This window comes from Vanacampus margaritifer, chromosome 3 (genome assembly GCF_051991255.1).
Source record: "Vanacampus margaritifer isolate UIUO_Vmar chromosome 3, RoL_Vmar_1.0, whole genome shotgun sequence".
In the NCBI taxonomy this organism is placed as follows: Eukaryota; Metazoa; Chordata; class Actinopteri; order Syngnathiformes; family Syngnathidae; genus Vanacampus; species Vanacampus margaritifer.
This window is the reverse complement of record NC_135434.1, coordinates 6,647,932-6,665,895: the sequence shown is the minus strand read 5'-3', so window position 1 is coordinate 6,665,895 and position 17,964 is coordinate 6,647,932. Positions and strand designations below refer to the sequence as shown.

Here is a 17,964-nt window from a genome sequence, read left to right as displayed (position 1 = left end):
GATGAAATGAATAACCCACTACAACCCTAAAACATTGGGTTGGTTTGTTGGTTATTTAACCCAACTTTTTGGGTTAAATAACTCAAAATAACAAAACAAACAAGGTTCCTGGATTATCAAAAACAAACATCACAAAAAAGACATAACATGAGTGGCTAAGAGTCCTTTTAGATGCAGACTGTGCTTAAAATCTGACGAGATTTATTGACGTCTCTCATGATATCCTGAGCATTCACAGTATGGAGTATGCATAGCGCTTGCGGGACTTCACGCATGACTGTAGTTGAAAATCTGGATTTTGACTTGATTTAAAAGGAATAGTTCAGCTAGTGCCGTCTTGACCTTTCGTACCGTGGGAAACAGTAAGCGGGTGATAACATCAAATTATTTTTCTTATTAGCGCATTCCACCGGGTATATTCTCTTTATTTGTTTATGCCAGACTTGATTGACCTACTTACCCAGCTCTTGGCAATGCAACACCAAAGTATAGCACAAAGCAACCGAGGAGAGGTGTCGATTCTTTATTATTCCTCCATTTGAGACATACGAGTAAACACGCGCATGCACATGAAGCGCTGATCATCGGGGACCGGCTGAGGTCACGCCTCATGACGAAGTGAGTACGGGGAAAGAGCTCATTTGATATTCCATGAGAGATGTCAATTGTGCCCTCAGTGTATTTCTATGGAAAAATTGTAAATAGACCCTTTGTAAATAGCTTCTCACACTGCCAATCACCCTTTCTGCTCTCTGCACCGCAGCATTAAAAATTGATCCGCAGCCACACTGGGGTGAAATGCTAACATTGCTGCCAAATGACTGATTAAAAAGGAAAACCTTTAATCTTTGCTTAAAAGTGTCTTCTGCCTTGGCATGCCTTTCCCCTCTGCTCCTCTATCTTCCAAGACTGCGAGGGGAAGGAGGGGAGGGGGGTCGCGGTTGGGGAGAAACCGGGTCATGCTTCATGTAGAGTCAGCGATGTACAGTGATATGGCTCCAGAGGTGAGGGATTTAACTAAGAGCAGATTTAGGAAGCAACACGCTCCGCTCTCTTCGGAATTTAACCCCAAGCCAAAAGGTTAAAATCACATTTGAGCGTCCCGTCAGAGGAGGCAAATGTGTTGGCACTGCTGCTAATGGCGCGCAAAAAAAAAAATCCCATGCAAGAAATAGCTGGATCATGTTGACAATGCAGCATGAAATACAGTTTGCCATGCCTCGGGTTTGCTAAGAAACTGTCTCTGAATGCTGGTTTCACTCACAAAAATACAGCATTTCCCTTTTATGACTTCCCTTTTTACTGCTTGTGAAAATATCCCCTTTAGGGAAAAGAATTAAAACCCTACATACAGTATCCTTATTTTTGACTAAGTACTGTACAATGTTTCAGTCCTGATATAAAGCTCTTTACTAGGGACTCGGACTCACACCCGAAATCTGCGTTTGCTCTCCAGTTCACGTCAATGCCTACCATACAGTAGAACTTCAGATCTATTACTTTTATATCCCTTGACCCTTTACACAGTAAAAGGACATTCATTGTGTTTCAGGTAGCAGCAAAAACAATCGAGATTGTGTTCGCCCAAAAAGTGACACCGACTTCAGAGACTGTGTCAGCAAGAAAACAAGAAGAAACAGCCAAGGTTAGATAAATCACCTACTTTATCTTGCGCTATATTCCATTTTCATGTTCAGTACTTGATAGAGCAAAGTTGAACTGAACATCACCGACTCGCCAACCGATGCTCATTTTCTGGCTATTTGAATTGTAATTTTTCAAATGTATCGATTTATACTGTCATCCCAATAAGTATGAGTGACAATTCACACCTTTTTTCTTCTTTTTACTGTCAACTTTTCTTTGATTTAATTAATTGATTAATTTAATTGATTTAAACAAAATTGGCCATGTGTCTGGTCGGTGCTGGATTTCACTTTCCTTTCTTTTCTTTGGTCCTTCCTCAGGTCTCCTGACGGCCTCACGACTCTGGCTGGAAGTGTTCGGTTTAGGTTAACGGTATGGGATTTTTTAATATGTTTTAGGTGAACTAATGAATACGCACATACAAAAAAAAAAAAAAGAGAGCAATGATGATATGTCAAATCGGTAAAATTACTGAATGAACAATACTGAGCTCTCCAGAAAACAAAACAAAAACAAAAACAAAATTGGCCATGTGAATGTAATTGGATTGTACTTAGAAATATTCCATCCATCCAGTAAAGCAATTAACATATACGGTCTGCTTAATTTGTCTCTTGTTGTGCAGTCCTGATTGGGAAGTGTAACACATGTCCAGGAATGTTGTCACAAAAGATATATTTCAAATCCAAACTAAAAAAAAAAAAGTTTTCCCCTTCAATGTGGGCCAGGCCAGAGCAACCAGCAAATGTATGACGACATCTGTGGCGATTGTTGAGTTGTGGTAGGGCAACTTATGGCTGCTTAACCACGACCGGGCTTCTACACAATACCCTGAGCATCTGACAGTTCCTGGCCGAAAAAAAAAAATTCTTCATGCTGGAGTAACCTGCCCACTCACGTGACCTGATTCCGTCTCATTTTTTTTATCTTTTGGCAAGCTCAAGAGGACCTGTTTTAAAGATGTTGTCGATATCATGATGATGGATCTAATAATCTCCTGAGATCTTACTTCAACGGGGAAAACTTGTAGATTGTAGTTTAGATTTGAAATGTGTCTTTTCGTGATACCAGTCAAAGTGTTGATTATGTTCTCTTGAAGGACCTCTAAACTGCCGCGCTCACCCAAGCTCCCGCCCCCCCTCGTCTCTGTCATTCAGGTGTTTACTGTCATTTATACTCAGGCTTTTGTATAATCCTCTCACCACACCTGAGCGCTCCCCACTTCAGTGTCACTGGATTTACTCTCCCCGCCCGTCTCCCTCTGCCTCACTTCGCCTGTGCATCCTTTTTTCATGTTGCTTCACAGCCATTCTTATGCACACGTTGTCATTTTCAAATGTAAATAACCAGAGATAAAAAAGACACTTAACAGACATTTTAGATTTTACACACAGCACCCCCCGTCCCCCCTTCCCCCGCATATGTTCTCAGTCATCCTTCTCATCAGCCAGCTTGTCTGCACGGGCGTGTTTGCCTGTAGCTAGGAATTAGAGGTTGTGATTGAACTCATTGAGACAAAAGAGAAAGACAACCAAACATTAATAAAACAAATGATTTGGAGAAGGTGAAAAAGAACGAGCGAGGGGATGAGTGGAGGGGAGAGTGAAGCAAAGGCAGAAATGGGCCAGTATGTATTTCTGTTCTACTTTCACTCGGCGGAGGCTTCATTAAGAAGTCTGTTTCCAGAGCAGCGCGTGCTTGTATGCGAACATACATAGTTAGTGATTGAGATTGTGCTCGTGCACAAATATGCAAATACATGTGCATGATGTTAAAATTATTTGTGCGTTCTAGAGGCAGCTCTTAAATTATTTACACCCAAGCCTCTCTAATTGGTATCAAGATCTTTTAAATGGGGTCAATTATTGCTATGCCGTTCCATGAACTTTTTCTTTAACGTCAGGTCTGTACATGTTACATGTCGCTGCTCCACTCAGTGGGAACTCCACCAATACGGAGGACCAAAACTGCCAAAATACAAAAAAAAAAGATAAATAAAAATATAAGTGGAAATAAAAAACAAATATAAAAAAAATAATTCATAAATTAAATACCCAAAAAGGCAACCTAAATAGAAATACAAATAACAAAAAAATATCTATACACATAAATAAATAAATACAAAAAGCAGGATTAAAAAATAAATATATATACAAAAATAAATGTGGGAATAAATACAAAAACAAATATGTCACATTGTTTCGTGTGCATGAATTCTAATTTCGCTCAACTAATAAGAAAATAGTTCAACCCAAGACACACTGAGGGGTGCCCTTCTCATTAGACTATCTTGTACTTATGATTTTCATGATGACATCGTCTGCAAAATGAAATAAATAAATTTGAGAGCATTTTTATTTATATATTTATGTTTATATTTATTTTCACATTTATTTTTATAATTATATTTTTTTAATCTTTTTTTGTTAATTGTATTCATTTTTACTTTTAAATATTTGTGTACATATGTTGCTGCTGTTGTTTTTTCCATTTATATTAGTTTTTTAATATTTTATTTTGAAATTATGTTCTTGAAATCCATATTTATTTATTTATTTATTTATTTAATTAGACCGTTTTGGTTCTCCACACACCAACGCACACCAAGCAAAATGTAGTATTATTCCAAAAAAAGATTCAGTCTCGCTATGTATATACGTTGTGTTGACATTGTACAGTACATATGTTCTGTAAGTGAGATGATGAGTCATAAATGTGGGTTGGAGGTGGGGAGGCACGTACACACAAACCCTCACACAGCCTACAGCGAAGCACAGAGCTGGTATTAGATTTAAGCTCCTTAATCAGACCAATTATAATTTTCCTGTGCAATACTTAAGGCAACTTAAACAGCAGCATTTTTTCAACTCTACACTTGCAGATAGGTGTACAGTAAATAATGGAATGTACTACATTTATACATACACATATGCATAATGTATTTGTGCGTATATGGAGTCATTTACTGGAAAATCCCTGAATACAAAATATTTTGTCCCGGTCCTCCAGACTATTTTTGTGCATTGATGACAAGACCTTTAGTTTTGGCATTGTAGTTGATTAAGATGTCATTTCATTAAATCATTTTTATCACTTGTCTTAGCTTGTAAGTGTAAGGAAAATTGTTTTATGGCTCATCCTCACAGGGCTTCAGACACGTTGGCCTGGAAGAAGAAGAGAGAGAGCGATAAAGAACGAGAGAGGGCAGAATCAGAAGATTTGGATCGTGGAAGGCGAGTCGTGGGCCTGCCGATTTGTTCTGAGCACAGGAACTACATTGCATCTTTTGTCTTCTGTGGCATCGGAGGATCCAGACCTGCTCGGTACAAACTAGTCTTTGATGAAACTCGAATCATTTCATATGATTAACTAGCATCAAAGCTTTGGTCAAGAATTCCTCCAAATATGATTTTTTATTTTTATTTTTTATTTTTTTTTTATGAAGAGCTCAGTATTGTTCATTCGGTAATTTTACCGATTTGACACGTCAAGTATGATTTATGGACTGCATTCATTACCTTTCCAAAAAGATTCACTAAATATGAAACTTCTCATCAATTTGTGACACTTAAGCGTAACGGGAATCACCCTTAATCTTATGTTAGTTTTAAAGGGATTGTGTACACCTAGAGGCAGTATTCAATCACTTTGATAGGATTAAATAAGCAACAAGAATATGAACTATTTGGCAGGCTTAAGGTATGACTTCACTAGGCTGCTACAAGAAGATTTGAGGACAAAAAGCACGAGAAGACATAATAGCCGAAAGCCGGCCACAGTTGGTCTTGGAGATGGAGATTATTTACAGTGTCATCGTAAAGAGATCGTTAGAATGTTCCGTTTTACAGTATGCGATTGTTTTCGTGTAAATCAAGCAAATGAAGTCTGATGTCACATTGATTTACTCATTTTCTCTTTACTGTACGTCTTTGTCTCTTCAGGAAATTGAAAAATGTCCGCCAACCGACGTCAGTCCAAGAATCTGGAAGCGATAACCGAACTTTGTCCCGAGTTGTCTTGAGTCCCAAACCGAGACCTCCTGAGAGACCCGCGGGTTCCACGGATGGGAATGCGTGCGCTCTTGTAACAGTTGGCGTGTGAGATTGCTTGTCGAGAACTCTCTTTCTCCGCCATCCGCACGGAACTTTATCTTGTTTCGTCTCAAAGGAATCCGTGAGTCATGTTCAATTCAATTCTACTTTTTCGAACAGTGCCAAAACATAATGAAGTCTTCTAAGGGCACTTATTGTGTAGCGCTGACCGCGTTCTTCACAAAAACCTGACAATTTTCCCCTGTGGGCAATCACTGAGCCACAATGGCGAGGACAAACTCTCTTCTAACAGGAAAAAAAAAACAACCTTGAACAGAGCCAGATTCAGGCTGGGCAGCCATCCAGCAGTGAATCTGGAAAAAAGATGTTTTCTTTTTGAAGCTTCATAGTATGTCAAATTGCGTGTGCTATTTGAAATCAAGATACGCAGTCTCCATTCCCAAAACCACCTAAACAGCTCCACCAATACAGAAGCCACTATCAGATTATATTAGCTAATTGTGCTCTTAAATGAGGGCGGTAACTCCATAAAACTGTTTTAAAAGAACTCTTAAGACTTTTTTTTTTTTTAATGCACGTCGTTTTTTTTCTCTACTTGTAGCCCTTAAGGGCATTATAAATCAAATCCATTATTATTATTATTATTATTATTATAAAACATGTCCAGCCAGCTCCCACTGACGTGGCAAAAACACTGCTTATTACCAACATCCCAGTCATCACTCACATGACCTTTGACCTCATCAGGAAGCAGACTTCAAGCTGCCTGTGGGAGACGCTGAGTGTTAAACTGACCTCACTTGGGATGATTCCGTACAAATCGAAACGGCACTGATGACAATGTAATGCTTTAACAGTATGTTGTTGACTCAAAACATAAGCAAGCCCCCAATCGCGGACCCCCTCCAGATCTTGGCCCGTTGTAAGACATTTCACGGTGGAGTGCTTTCAAGGCTGAACATCTCCGTGGCAGGAATCACATGTTCATGCTACTACGGCTCTGCTCACTGTCAGGAAATCGATTTGCTTCAGGGATAAGACTGAATATGATGAGGCTCTTCATTACCAAAAAATAAATAAAAAAACCTTGGAAAGCTACAGCGTTCCAAGTGAAGTCTTCATTAGCCTTATTTGACTCAATTTGACTTACAAACTTATTCATCAATATACAATGTAGTCTACTACATCTTTAGAACATAACTACTGTACAACGGCTCAGAGTTGTCATTTTGTAGTAAATGATTTTCTTCTGTGGTGCCTCAATAGTGGAATGAACTCTTTAAGCCTCCCAGAGGAGGCGTATTACTCAACAAATAGTTTATTGAGTTTATTGTTGTTCAAAGTATTAAAACCTGTTGCTTTACTGACCGTAATGTAACAAGTTGAAAACATGTCTTCCAGCTTGCAATGAGCCTATTTTGTTGTGAATGTTTTTTCTCAATTTTATTCAGGTTTACTTTTATTCGAATTGTCACGTTGCCAAAGCTCAATTTTCCAATCATTCATTCAACCATTTACAGTGGAGTCGATTTGCTGATTTTTTTATTATTTTTTTTTCCAATATACATAAATGTTTTTAATATTTTGTTTTTGTTTTGTTATTGGGGGAAGTTTCCCTGTTTTTCATGAAAAGCATATATTGAATGTTTATCAGCCTTTTCTGAAAGTTTTTTGTGTTTCAAAAAAACAAACAAAAAATGAATATCATACACGTTATTAATTATAACCGTCAACCTTTTTTTTTTTTACTTATTTTGAGAAATGCAAGTTAACTTTTTTAGATTGTTTGCGCTGATTCTGAATTTGCCCTCGCTTTTTCTCTACTGCATCTGCTCTTCAAAATAATACTAATAATATAATAGCAATAAAAATAATGTGATATATTAATATATCTAGCAATATTTATGAATTAAAAGTTAGGTTCAGCAACAGGTGGATTTGTTTTTTCCTAAAACATTGTAGCTATGAATTACAATGCATGTTAAAAAAAAATGCATTGTGCAAGCTTTTCTCTATCAAAAAAAAAAAAAAGTGTCAAAATCCAGATGTGTTAGAAAAATAGTAAAGACGTGTTTTAAATCTCTGATTAAAATGTGCAGATTTTCACCATTCGAATCCCAATCTCCCCGTGAGTCGACTGTAAGGCTCTTTACTTGAGTTACACTCTTTGGTACCATTAATGAAAATAATCTCTTATCGGACTATTGCATAGCAGGACGTCAACAAAAGCGATTGTTGTCATGAGGGTGTAAAGATAGTTTTCATGAACTCAAATCTTTTGCAGGACAGCATTTTTGCAACTCTGTTTTCGCCAATTAGCAAAGTAGCTTTACTAAATTGTCAAGAGTACGGAAGTTCTGAGGATCCCACCCCATTGTCTTTTGGTGTGTATGATATGTGTGTACACGTGTGTGTGTGAGTGTGTGTGAGTGAGTTCAGGTTATGTGTATCATGTCCGGGGCCTGCATGGAGCCTCCTTGCCAATCGATTCAAGGTGAGAACTGTCGATTAAACACCTTGAGCCGTGCTCTAAACTTAACCCCAGGGTGATTCCAACCACACAACCACACTCACACACACACACACCTACCTGTCATCCATCAATACCTCCACCGCAGCCCCTATCGACCCCCCACCCAGCCCACCTCTTTCACCCCACGCAGTACAACACGAGGGCCAAGACGACGTTCATGCAGGTTTAATTTCTGACAGATTTACAATAAAGCCCGAGTTATTATTTAACTCTTCCGGCTGCCGTGCACTCTTTGATTTAGCGCCCCAGCATGAGGGATGAGTTACAGCTGACGCGCACAGTCTGCCTGGGCTGGAACGGTAGGCAACCCGCTTCATAACTCAGCTGCCAAATGTGTAGTTAGTCAATCACTTGATCTGTAATCACAAATGCTGCCAGAAATTACATGAGTGATGAGCTGTAATAAAAGCACTTACTTTTCCTGCTCTGTCTCTTAAGTGTTATTGGCAGACCCCTCTCTCCCAGGAGGCCGCGGCTGTGAGACAAAATCCCGATATAAACTGCCTCATTGGTCCCTGCCTCACGCTCGCTCCCTCTCTCTCTCTCTCCCTCTCGCTCGTCCGCCCTGCCGTACTGAACGAGTGCGTATATGTGAATGACTGCGCTAGAGTCGCATGCAAATTTCGTTTTGACATTCCTCCCTCCATTCTTGGATTGCCTCGCTGCGGGACAAATGATCCTCACTCGAGTAAAGACAGCCATCCACGCCTCAATCATTTATAATCGCTAAATGTCTGCAGAGGTGCAAGAAAATACGATTCACTGAGGATGACGCTCTTTACACACGCGCTGCACTTGTAATCTGACAACTTTTTGTCTTTTCCTGCTAAGTTCACACTAAAAAATGCTGGCTTGTTTTCCTAAACCACTCCTGTTATTTTAACCCAGCAGACTGGATTGAAGATTGGACCTGGACGGGTTGAAGAGCTGAAGCGGTTTGCCATTTTTGGACAGGTGTACTGAAGTTGAAGTAAATTGAATGTAACAGTCTTAGAAAATGTTGGTGGCAGCTGGGTGGGTAACACCGCTGACTTTAAACATAAGCATCAGGCTTCAGAAATTGTACATGTGTAGGTAGGTGCCAACGTGTACTAGTTAGCCCCAAGACAACACAAGTAGCCCGCGGATCTCTTAAAAAAAAAAAAAAAGTTCACCAGTGATGAGACATCATAAGAATTAAAACAGAAAAAAGTTCACATTTTTTTTTATTTATTTATTTTATTTTTATTTTTTATTTATTATTTTATTTTATTTTTTTAAACTTTACATGGTTCACATTTGTTAATGCGCCAAATATTCTATATTTACTAAAATTAACTAAAATTAATTTTGTTCCGTGGCAATCATAAGAATTAAAACAGAAAAAAGTTCACATTTATTTTTATTTATTTATTTTATTTTTTATTTTATTTTATTTTATTTTATTTTATTTTTTTTTTTTTAAACTTTACATGGTTCACATTTGTTAATGCGCCAAATATTCTATATTTACTAAAATGAACTAAATTAATTGTGTTCAGTGGCAAAAATGCTATTTTATTTACCCAAATATTAAAAAAATAATAATTAAAAGACATTTTAGAGCTGTCATTTTTATTTATTTATTTAATTGATAACCTGGTAACCCATTTCTTGGTAGATTTAACTTTTTACCCCTTGTTGGATCAAAATCTTGACCCAACATCCTGGGTCAAATCCTCAACCCAAGGCGGTGACCCAGCGTTGGCTCTGTTCATTTTGGAGCTGGCGCTGGGTTACTTCTTTCGCCCAATTTGGGTTACTTTTGACCCACAAGTTGAAAGGTTGTTGGAGCACATCAAAGATTTGACCGGATGGCGTAGCTAATCAAAGATTGCACAGCCATGACAACCACTCACCTCCACACCCACGATACGACGTTCCACGTGACATTGTTATTGATACGGATCTCGGTAATAATTGCACATTCTTGTATGCACTATTGATCAGGCCTATTGATGAAATCATATTTTACCGGAGAGGTCTGATGATTTGATGTATGGCAACATAAATCTCCTTTCGCAAGCAGCTGCGTTGGAACTCCGACTGCAAAGTGATTGATGCCCCCGCAGATAAACACGCACAAGCACTTCTATCATTTCTATCTGTTGCTTGAACACAGCAATATTAGTCACAGGTTAAAGACAGACAGAAATATAATCATATCCATATCTTGGGTCCATCCATACAAATAGATGATTGCAGGGGATGACAAGTGCTTTCCAGCCCAGCTCATATGATGTGATGTATAAGCTTGGCTGTTTATGGAGTCAGTGCTCCATCTTATCATGATTTGTATTGTCAGGCAGGGCTGAATTTGCATGGTGGTAATAGATTCTGATGTGGTTCAAATGCACTTTAGTGAAGGCCAAATAGAGATGAATGTGAGACATTGTTCGGAACCTTTGCTCTATATGAAGCGTGTTTTTCATGTGTTTGTATTGTAGGTCGGGAAGCTAAATGGGTAGCTTGAGGATCAAATGTGCGTAAAAGCTGACACTTTTAAAGCCATAAAAATATATTCTCGCAGTCGGGCAGAATCTTTGAATTGCCAAAACCACTACTTTTCAAGAAAAAAGATATCAAGTTATCAAACAACCTTATGGTTCAAGTTCATCAAGATGTACTGTCCCATACCTTTTTCTTTTCTTTTTTCTGGAGAGCTCAGTATTGTTCATTCGGTAATTTTACCGATTTGACATGTCATCATCATTGCTCTTTTTTTTTTTTTTTTTTTACTTTTTTCTCTTTTTTTTCTCTTTTTTTATTATTATTTTTTTTGTACTGTCCCATACCAACATAAACTCAATATCTTTTTTTTTTTACTATTTTTTTTTTTTACAAATTACAAATTTCATTCACCAAAATATCGCTCATTTATTATTACACTGTCATAAGTAAATTGGTACAGACATGTCATCGGCGGTGCCAATCAAAGTCTGCTGTTGCACCGAGCCCCCAACAAGAGAAAACCTTAAAAAGTCATCTTCCCAAACTCTATTTCAGAGTTTTTAGAGCCATGAGTGACGCAATACCAAAAAAAAATCATCTGAATAGGTTGCCTAATAGGCATAAATTAATCACCACGCAACATAAACTAAAAAATGTACAGTTTTTTAATCTTGAGGCAACACAATCACACCAGTCTCCCGCGCATTCAAGAAGAAGGGGAGTGATAGGACATTTAACAGACAGTCCAAGTAGAGTTAATAAATTTGCTCACAATCCATTCTCAAGATTGGTTAATCATTTGTAAAGATAACAAAACATGACACAAAATGTTTTGCTGCTGTTGGAGCATTTTATTTATATAAATATTTTATTATAAAGTAATGTCTGCTTTCTACTAGTGTGTGTTTTCATTGTCTTGTGAATTCCTCCAAACGTCTTAAAATGTTACAATTGGCAAAATTTTCTGAACGCACAAGGTCTTGGCTACTACAGTTTCCCTTGAAATGCAGACCAAAAGGAAACCATCAGCAAATGCACGTCAACTGGTTCCTTGTTGCAGTGCATTATCACCTTTTGATCTCACAGTGGGAAAACATAGCATGCAATAAGGAGAAATAATTTATTACTGTTGAAGGTTAAAAAAAAAAAAACTGGCCGATATGCTTCAGGTTAGAAAGCAGTAGATTAGACCGTGTTTCCATTTTGGCAAGCCTTTCAAGAGAATGTTTTCTTTTTGGGGTATTCGGCTCGATCCAGAACCACTTGGGGGTACTTTGAAAAAGCCTATGGTGCGCCGCTGACGGCTGTTTTTCACATTTGAGTTGGTCAAAGGGACATGGGAAACATTCATGTTCAAGGGGCCTGCAAAACTCAAAAAGCCGGGATATAGCGTTAAATCGCTGGCCCGGTCAAGACCCCCCCCAGAGTGGCTACTTATGCAAAAATGCTGGACAGCCTGTCTGGTTTCAGCCTGCTAAGGAAAGGAAATTGATTATAATCAGGAGTGATTTGTTTTATCCGAAAACCTGCTCAACCCTGACAAATTTTTTTTAGAGTCAAGCTAGAAAATTGACGCTGAAGATTTCCGTTAGTGCTAAGAAATGAGCATTTGTGATAGCATTTGCTATGATGCACGGTGATGAAATAAATAGTTTTGCTTTGTTGGTATTTCATCAATTCTCGGTATTTATCAGAATCTATACAAGCTCATTCCCACAAAACATATTTTATACGGAATACTGTAGTTTAATTTTGAGTTTAATTCCACTTTCCCGTCATTTTTCCCGTCTATATTTTCATGATTAATTGAACGCTCGCTTGTATAGTGCATGATTGATAGAGTATGGAAGCTATTCATGGCGCATGATACATAACTAAAATGCTGACTTTCAACATATAACTACTTTTGTAGCGCAGCTGTTTGAAATGCTAATATGGAACAATACAGCCAGTGTGCTCCCCAGAGCTTGAGCGAGAAAGCAGAGCAAGAAAAAAAAAAAAGGTTTTTAATCTGAACAGGAAGCCTACGCTGGCGATTCGCCGTGACACCGTGATTGATATGAGTGAGTAGTGTATTTACCGAGGCTGACGGGATAGCAGAAAGACAGTGTTTTCTTCCCATCCCTGCGCTTATCTCCATCCATAAATCACTGCCAATGGGATGCATACTAAATGTGGATGAGCAAATGTTGTATGGCTCAGTCAGGCAATCCCACTTTGACCTTTACATTTGGCATTGGTCACCGGTTCTAAATGCATACCCTGACCTTCCTTGACCTTGTGCTATTCATATATTTAAAGGCCGTAGAAAGCATACAGTACGCACACAACACAAAAAAAGCTTCTTGTGCTGAGTGGAAACTAATCAGTTTCTGCTGTAATTGGAGATTTGGATCTGCCGCGCCTTGTGTGATTTATCGTCATTAAAAATAAAATAAATGAGGAGACGATTTCTTTCTTCCACGTCTAATCAGTCTATGTCTTTATTGCTCTTATTCCATTATCCCCCTGCCCAGCGGCGCTCCATGATGCCCCGTGTCCGTGCTAACCTTTGACTCCAGCCAGTGCTTGAAAGGTTCTGCACTTTGCCCTCTGTCTGAAATATACCTTTATAATTGCCTCTGTCACTATCAAATGCACATGCGAGCGGGTCGAGGTTGCGGGGGGCTTAAGTCTGCCCGGTAACCTTATGGCCTGGTGTTCATCCATTTTGCTTGGAGCCAGCACAACAGGCCTCCTGCCCGCACCCACAATCCCATACTGTAGTGGTCTGCATGTCAGCGTTATTGATGGCACTCTGGAAATATTTTATTGGTCAGTCACAACCTTTGACTGGGGCAATACAAACACTAACTCCCCTAAAGCCTCCTATTGACACGGATATACATATGATCAGATGGCTAATTGAAGTATGGATTTAGAATGGGTGGAGACACGGCCATTTGGATTTGAACACCACAGGGTCACCGTTGCGTTTTGCACTCTGCATGTGTAGGATCGATAGGCAAAACACATATTGAGCATCTTAAAATGGAAACAATACGCTGATACGTGGAAATATATTTTGTGAAAATGCATGATTAAGGCACCAGTAGCGATTAGGGGTGTGCATCTCTCCACAAAAGACGATTTAAAACGCTTTTTCATAAATCGATTTGAAGGTGGAAAGACTCGATATGGTACGGCTCAGCTCGAGACAGTATAATGTAATGACTTTTTTGTTGTCAATTTACATACATTTGAATGAACTTGCGAATACTGTAATTGTTAAGGTATATCTCCCCAATACAAGACTACTCGACACGTATCTCAATGTATTTCAACGTGCAGAGGTGGGCACGTCCCTCATTCATCACTTTCGGTAAATGACGATGCCCACCCAAGTGCCTTATGACACGAATCCTTGTAAAAATGTACAGACTGAGCTCCAACTGAAGCAGGTTTACGTCCGGCGATCGGGGTCAGTACAGTTTTTGCGAGGCTTGAAAATCTGGAAGCACTAGATAAAATGTGGACGACATCAATAACGGGAATTGACGATTGACGGAAGGGCCCATCTCATTTCAATTCAATGCACTCTGATCTTTTGAAACTATTTTTCCGGTTCAAAATGGTTTTTGTTACACCCCTAGTTATGTAATCTACATGAAAGTCAACAAACAAACAAAAAATGATTTCAAAAACACATGAAAATGCTAAACCTTAGTCTCCACCTTGCCTCAATCGACATACATCCCTTCATCAGAAAGGAGTATCGCCTCCATTTAAGCGCCCACAATTAAGATAAACCCAAAGACAGCTGGACAATTACCTGCCAACTAACCTTTTCTGGAGGCACTTAAGAACGTAAGGACCCCTGAGGATAGACGTACCCTTCGTTGAACAAGCACTTGAAGAGGGCCAGGAGAGCAAGTGAGGGTTTTAAGGTATGAAGCGTGAGAGAGTCGAGAGGTGCAGAGAACGATAGAAATTGAGAAAAAGACAGTATGATGGGGAGATCACCTAATCCTGCATCTAAGAGTGGAATTTGAAAGGCCTGTTGGTGTCAGACATGAGGGGGCTTTGTGGAGGTTTACCCAGGAGAAGCCAGCTTAGTAGGGGGATCTAGTAGCGCACCAAGTGACCAGTTGTCTGTCCCTAAGCACAAAACGCAGCCCAAAGCTTTGTAGACACCGCTGCATTGATTGCAAGGAGCTGATGGGATTGTCCTGCAGCAGAGGTCATTATCACGGATGTCGAGAAATAATTCTGAGAGTTCAGCATTCGGGTTCATTTTGTGCAGCCATTCCCAGGTGAAGTCTGCCATTAAACTCACAATTGTTGAGAGAATTGACAGATTGGCTTGTCTGTCATATATACAGTATGTGTCATATCATATTTGACACTATAGGGCCGTGCTCGACGATTCGTGGTGACTCGGACTGGGTGTGAATTGGCAGTAAAAAAAACAAATCAACGTTTTTTGTCTTTACTTCGATGTTGGCCTCAAAGGGAGTTTGCAAACTTGGACCCTGAGCCGGAGAGACAAACACTCACAGGGGTTAGCTTAGTGCTCGCTATGACAGACATGACACGGATTCATTTAAAACTTTACACCCTGGGGTCTGCCTTTGGCTATTGTTCGGCAAGGGATCCTGGAGGTTAAAATAAGTAAGAAAAGCTTTCCGTAGGTTGACGTGGCTGCATTAGCGCATCTGCCGCTTATGTTCTGTACTATACATTGCAATATCGTTTCAAAGAAGTGAATATGCGGCATTGTAACGCGCTTTGGACGCGGTGTAAATAAAGCCCTATATATGTGCACTTACCATTATGATTAAATTTTCTTTTTTCTTTTTTGGGACTATGGCGTGTTTTTCAGCAAAAGTACAATTTGTAATCCATTTGAATGGTTAAATTGGAGACGAATATGCAAATGTGCATTTAGTGTAGAAGTCCAGGCACTTATGGATGCACAGCATTTTTAATTGGTCAATTGGAATTTCAAACTTTATCTGTACCGGTTGGGTAAAACATTTTAACAAGAGTCACGGTGTTACCATGTACCCTGCTTCACAATAAGATGCTATGATATCTGAAACCAAAATGCCCCACAGGGCAGCCACAGCAAATCGACAATGGATTAATGGATCTGGTCATGCTCGTAAATCTCCGAGGGATTGGAAAGCATTTGAGGACAGTTAGCCTGTAGTGGTGCGCTTAATGTTACCGGCAGTTTGGGTTTCCCATCGTTCAAAGTAGTGACAGGCTAGTAAAGATGTAGTAGCATCTTATGGCTGCGTTAAATCAGCAGATGTCAGGAAAGCTGGATTGTAAGCTTGCTTTGCTGTGAGCCATAACGTCACATATTTGTTTAGAAATGACTTTGCTCCCACATAAAACTAACATAAAGCCACAAAAATATGTCTCACACACACAGACCTGCCCTTCTTCATTAGCATCAGTCAACCCCTTGGTGGTTAGCAGTTAGCTGTTCCTGCAGGTGTGCAGGGAATAGCGGTAACTGCATCCATTACCGGCGAGAATGGGCCGACCCCCCGCCCCTCCCAGACAGTGCCGTCATTACCCATCCATTGTGAGACCTGAGAGGGACGTGTAACTACGACAGACTTATGGCTCTGCCGGAGTGGCAGGAAGGTCTCCCCCGGTTCGGCAGCGGCGTGCAATCATCGCCGGATGGGGTGGTCGAGACCAAAAGGGATTGGAGGAGCCCTCGTTACGCCATACCGCCGCCGCCGCTCCTTGCGTGTGCACGACTAGAGTGCAGGCTGGTTGGCGGGGAGGGTTATTCGCTGCTATTTTTACAAGAAATGGGTTGATTTGTCTTAAACCATTACCGTCTATTACAGCTGCGAGTCTTGGAGGAAAAGGTGGGAAACGGCAGACGCTGGCATTCTGCCTAAAGAGAAATCAATGAAACAAATTAATCCTTCGCAGGCTGCGGTGACACAGTAATCCATCATTCAGGGGGCGCTTTTACGCACTGAATCAGTGAGTGAGGCGGGAGGATGGAGGGACTGGGGGTCGGGAAAGGGAGAGGGGGTAGGGGGTTTGGTGGTTTGCGAAGGGGTGGGTTAAAGTGGGGCCGATGCCCTGCGGGACGAGGGCAGACATCCACACTCCAAAACATCGGCGTAACCATGGGTGGCAGGAAATCAAGGAGATTTGAGGACCCCCCCCCCCCTTTTTTTTTAAACGTCTTTCAGATGCCTGTGGACATGGCGAGGGGGGGACATAAACAGAATCTGCTAATGGCGTCATGCCTATAACTTACACATTTGCCTATACGCCGATCACCACGTATGTCTGACGCTCATTTCCGGCTTCAGCTTCAATCTGATGGCTGACAGTGAGTCATTTATTTATTTATTTACACTGGACATACGTGCGGGAAGCTGACCATGACGGCCCAAACAACGCTGGAAAGAGAAATAAGGACGAAATGGGAGATCATAAAGCCACATTTTGACCAAGTGGTGTGGCGTTCGTTACATGACAATGGAGGACTAATATTTTGTTTCTTTTCTGCCTTTGACTTTGACTTCCAAGCGTAAGACCAGCTTAATTTAAGGAATTACAATTATGGTGACTCAGCACTGAACATTCAAAGAAATACAGTGTGCAGAGCCATTAGGTATTTTTTTTAGCGTACTAGCAAGTATTAGGCAAGGCAGCTTTATTTATATGGCACATTTCACTAGGCAAAGGCACAACACGTAAAAGTATTTACAAACGCAACAGCTAGAATCAAAGCAGAGGAAAACAAAAGTATCTGTAACCCGGATTTAAAAGTATTTACACTTGGAGCTGACTAATCAGATCTGTTGGCAGTGTTTTCCGATGGTGTGCAGCACAACAGCTAAATGCCGCTTCACCATGTTTGCTTTGAACTCTGGGCTCCACTAATTGACCAGTGTCTGAAGGCCTCAGAGCCCTGCTGGATTTATAGTCAACCAGCGTTTCTTTTCTATGTATTCAGGACCCAAACCATTCAGTGATTTCTAGACCAGTAGCAGAATTTTTCAATCTACAGATGACCGGGAGCCAGTATGTAATGTGTTCTAATCTCTTTGCCTGGTAACAACCCAAGCTCTTAGTAAAGTACTGATCAGTTCTTTTCTTTTCCTTTCACAACCTTTGGGACTGCAGATGTAATATAATGACAATGAAAACTGAACAGAAAATGGTCCAGCTTTGGGCAGACTGGTGCTTAAGATGGAGTGATAGCCAAAAATAAAACGTAAAAAAAACAAGTAGACCCTG

The 17,964-nt window shown here is 40.1% G+C and overlaps 1 long non-coding RNA gene across 1 annotated transcript; it reads left to right on the top strand.

The window, feature by feature from the left end:
- Nucleotides 1-1,577: 1,577 nt before the first annotated feature.
- LOC144049287 (uncharacterized) lies at nucleotides 1,578-7,501 on the top strand. Its single transcript, XR_013293533.1, has 4 exons — nucleotides 1,578-1,645; nucleotides 1,968-2,019; nucleotides 4,794-4,970; nucleotides 5,589-7,501. It is a non-coding gene; the product is annotated as an uncharacterized LOC144049287 (long non-coding RNA).
- The last annotated feature ends 10,463 nt before the right edge of the window (nucleotides 7,502-17,964 follow it).